The sequence below is a fragment of the Penaeus vannamei genome, chromosome 11 (genome assembly GCF_042767895.1).
Source record: "Penaeus vannamei isolate JL-2024 chromosome 11, ASM4276789v1, whole genome shotgun sequence".
Lineage (NCBI taxonomy): Eukaryota > Metazoa > Arthropoda > Malacostraca > Decapoda > Penaeidae > Penaeus > Penaeus vannamei.
In genome coordinates, this window is record NC_091559.1 from 40163361 (window position 1) to 40168360 (window position 5000).

The window sequence follows — 5000 nt, forward strand, 5'->3', positions numbered from 1 at the left end:
TTATTCTGTTTGATTATTTTCTGTCTCTGCCTCTTTTTCTGTCTCTTTGTTTCTGTCTCTGCCTCTGTCTCTGGTTGTCCGTCTCTCTCTCTCTCTCTCTCTCTCTCTCTCTCTCTCTCTCTCTCTCTCTCTCTCTCTCTCTCTCTCTCTCTCCCTCTCTCTCTCTCTCTCTCTCTCTCTCTCTCTCCCTTTTCTCCTCTTCGTCCCTCCTTCCCTTTTCTCTTCTTCGTCTCTCTCTCCTTCTCCCTTCGTTCCATGAGCAATTCCTCCTCTTCCTTCCCTCTCCCCCCAAGAGTGCCATTAGCTCCTCTTCTCCGACGCAGACAGCGCTCTCCCGGCGGCACCTCCATCGCTGGCCAATGGCTTCAGGTTTTGACGTTTCTTTTCTACAGGTTTTTTAATTCTTTGTTCTTTTTTATTCTGTTTGATTATTTTCTGTCTCTGCCTCTTTTTCTCTCTCTTTGTTTCTGTCTCTGCCTCTGTCTCTGTTTCTCCGTCTCTCTCTCTCTCTCTCTCTCTCTCTCTCTCTCTCTCTCTCTCTCTCTCTCTCTCTCTCTCTCTCTCTCTCTCTCTCTCTCTCTCTCTCTCTCTCTCTCTCTCTCTCTCTCTCTCCTTTTCTCCTTCGTCCCTCCTTCCTTTTCTCTTCTTCGTCTCTCTCCTTCTCGCTCCGTTCCATGAGCAATTCCTCCTCTTCATTCCCTCTCCCCCCAAGAGTGCCATTAACTCCTCTTCTCCGACGCAGACAGCGCTCTCCCGGCGGCACCTCCATCGCTGGCGATGGCTTCAGGTTTTGACGTTTCTTTCTACAGGGTTTTTAATTCTTTGTTTTTATTCTGTTGATTATTTTACTGTCTCTTTGTTTCTGTCTCTGCCTCTGTCTCTGGTTGTCCGTCTCTCTCTCTCTCTCTCTCTCTCCTCTCTCTCTCTCTCTCTCTCTCTTTCTCTCTCTCTCTCTCTCTCTCTCTCTCTCTCTCTCGTTCTCTCTTTCTTTCTCTCTTTCCCTCTCTATCTCTATCTATCTATCAGTCTCATTCTGACCCTTCCCTTCTCTTATCTTTCTTTCTTTCCTTTTTTCTATTTCTTTGTCATCCCTTGTCCCTCTATCTCTCATTCCTCTCCTCTTCTCTCTCTCTCTCTCTCTCTCTCTCTCTCTCTCTCTCTCTCTCTATCTTTCTCTCTCTCCATCTCCCCCTCTCTCCGTCTCTCTCCCTCTCTCTCTCTCTCTCCCTCTCCCTCTCTCTGTCGCTTTCTCTCTCCCCTTTTCCAAAATCATCCATACATGCATTTCCCCTTCTCCAACCGCCCGCCCTCCGGCGTTCCTCTCTCCCCTTTGGCACTAAACGCCCAACTCTTTCGACCCTCCGTTCTTCCCTCAACCTCTCCCCTCTTCCCTGCTCCTCTCCCCTCTCCGCTACCCGTCTCCGCTTGTCTATTTTTCCCTTTCTCTTCTGTCTCTCTCCTTCAATTTGTCCTTTTCCCCTCTCTCTTTCTTTAGCTTCTCTCCTTCTCTTGGTTTCATCCTCTTCTTTCCTTTCTTTTGCCCTATCTCATCGTGGTTCTATCCCTCTCCTTTCTATCCTCTTACCCTTCTTCCTCTCCCTCTCCTCTCTACCCTCTCTCGCCTCACCTCTCCCTTCTTCCCTCCACCATTGGTCTCTCTCACTCCCCACTCCTCTTTCCCTCTCTCCCCTCTCCCTCTCTCTCTCTCCTCTCCTCCAGGCCTCTCCCAGTCCCCTCTCCTTTCTCCCCTCGCCCTCATCCTCTCCCTTCTCCCTCCACCATTGGCCTCTCCCACCCCCTCTCTCCCCCCCTCCTCCTCTCTCCCTCTCCCCTCGGCCTCTCCCTCTCCCAGTCCCCTCTCTCCTCTCTCCCCTCTCCCTCCGGCCTCTCCTTCTCCCCTCTCCCCTCTCTCTCCTCGGCCCCTCCCCTCTCCCCTCTCCCCTCTCTCTCCTCGCCCTCATCCTCTCCCCTCTCTCTCCTCGGCCCCTCCCCTCTCCCCTCTCTCGCCCTTTATGTGTCCCTTCGCCATCATCCCCTCAGCAGCGACGAGGGGAGAGCAGCCGCGTCCGAAACCTCGCGTTCTAGCCCAGGGTTCCCCTTGGTGCTTGGCCGAGGGGACGGCGGAACACTCGGTGCTGGCTGGCGAAAGGTTGAAGCTGAGGAAGGGGAAGGAGGGGAGAGGTAGTGGGGGGAGGGAAAGGGGAAGGGGGAGGAGGGGGAAGTGGGAAGGGGAGAGAGGGTGGGAGGAGGAGGCGGGAAGGGGAGGGATAGGGAGGGAGGAGGGTGGGGAAGGGGACGGGTTGGGGGAGGGAAGGGAAGGGGGAGGAAGGAGGAGGGGAAAGGTTTTCGGGGAAAGGGGAGTAGGGGACGGGTTGTGGGGGGAAGGGGAGGGGGGGGAAGGAGAGGTAGTGGGGTGAGGGGAAGGAGGAGAGAGACGGTGTGGGGGAGGGGAAGGAAGAAGGAGGTGGGGTTGGAGGTGATGGCGTAAAGGGGGGGGGGAAGAGGAGAAACGAGAAAAGGAAGACAAAGGAGAAGAAGAAGAAAAAAATATATATATACATATGAAAAAGAGAAGCAAAGAAGAAGACGAAATAAAAAGAAGAAAAAGAAGAAGAAGAAGAAGAAGAAGCACCGCAGAGGATGTGGATAACCCGATAGTGGAGAGGAAGTGGAAGAGACGGTGGAGAGGATGGAGAAGGCACAGGTAGTAGTGTTGGAGGAGGAGGCGGAGGCGGAACAGGTGTTGGAGAAAAAAGATGAAGATCATGAGAAATAGTAATAATAAATAATAAATAGTAATAATAATAGTAATAATGATGATAACTACTAGAATGGCGGTGATAATAACATAATTCATGCTAAAGAATAAACTAAAATAAAATAAAGATAAAAACAATAAAGATAAAGATAAAATAAAGAATAGGAAATAAAATAAAGATTGATCACGGTGACGATAACAATATCGATGATGGAGAATTACGATGACACTGACAACGAATAAGGAATAAGGAATAATGATAATAATAGGAAAAAGAAGAAATGAAGAAGTAAAAGCGGTGTTGCCAATAACAATAAGAATAATGGTAACAATGACATATCAAAAATCATCGTAATATTAATGATGGAGAGAGAGAAAGAATGAAGGAGACAGAGAGAAAGAAAGAGAGAGAGAGAGAGAGAGAGAGAGAGAAGAGAAGAGAGAGAGAGAGAGAGAGAGAGAGAGAGAGAGAGAGAGAGAGAGAGAGAGAGAGAGAGAGAGAGAGAGAGAGAGAGAGAGAGAGAGAGAGAGAGAGAGAGAGAGAGAGAGGGAGAGGGGGAGAGAGAGAAAAAAAGAGAGAGAGAGAGAGAGAAGAGAGAGAGAGAGAGAGAAGAAGAGAGAGAGAGAGAGAGAGAGAGAGAGAGCGAGAGAGAGAGAGACAGACAGACAGAAAGACAGACAGACAGACATACAGAGAAAAAAAGATTAACTAAATTTCTAACCGAAACGATTATGATGATAATAATAACAAAAGTAATAATGATGGTAACTACGATAATGATGATAATAACTATAGAAAGAGAATGAAATGAGAATGAGTAACTTGCAAGTAAATTCGTGTTCTTGTAATAAAGATATAACAAAAATACTTTAGAAATATGTCTTCTACTAGGAGTTCAATTCATAATAATGATAATGGTGTTGGTGACGATGATAATGATAGTAATGATAATAATAGTTATTGTAATTATAATGGTAATAGTGATAATAGTAATAACTAATGATACATTGATATTATTAGCAATAATGATTAATAATGATAATGATAAAAATGATAATGATAATCATGATAATGATAATAATGATAATGACAATAATAATAATAACAGCAATGATGATAATGATAGTAATGATAATAATGATAATAATAATGATAATAATAATAATAATAATAATAATAATAATAATGATAATAATAATAATAATAATAATAACAATAATAATAATAATAATAATAATAATAATAATAATAATAATAATAATGATAATAATAATAATAATAATAATAATAATAATAATAATAATAATAATAATAATAATAATAATAATAATAATAATAATAATAATAATGATAATAATAATAATAATGATAATAATAATAATAATAATAACAATGACAATGACAATGATAATGATAATGATAATGACTAGGATAATCATACTCATATCAGCGATTATAATACTTGATGCCATAATGATAATTGTAATGACGGTAATAGTAATGATGATAATGATTATAACAATTACAAAACAACCGTAATGATTGCATAATGAAGATATTAGTGCCAATACATATCACTATATAATAATAACAGCAATAAGAACAATAACAGAAATAAATATATTTAATAACAGAAGCAATTATAAAGACATCAAAATTAATACGATAATGATACTAATTACGCTGATTACATTAATGATGGTAATTAGAAATATGAAGCTGATGCAGGAAACAAGAAGGAATGGAATAAAAGAGAGAAAGAAAGAAAGAACGAATGGAAGAAAGAGAAAGAGAAAGTTAGAAAAGGGAAGTAAGAGAAAATGAGAGAACACTCAAGAAAGAAAAAAAAAAGAAGAAAGTCAAAATAATATCAAATAAAGAAAATAAGCAATGGAATAATTTGCATTTTCCTTTCCTTTATTTTGGCTCGAAGAAAATCTCTCTTTCTCTCTCTTTCTTTCTACCTCTTTATCTCTCTCTCTCTCTCCCTCTCTCCCTCTCTCTGTCTGCCTCTGTCTCTCTCTCTCTCTCACTCTCTCTCTCTCACTTTCACTCTCACTCTCTCTCTCTCTCTCTCTCTCTCTCTCTCTCTCTCTCTCTCTCTCTCTCTCTCTCTCTCTCTCTCTCTCTCTCTCTCTCTCTCTCTCTCTCCCTCTCCCTCTCTCTCTCTCTCCCTTCCCTCTCCCCTCTCCCTCCTCCCTCCCTCCCTCTCCCTCTCCCTCTCTCTCCCTCCCTCCCTCC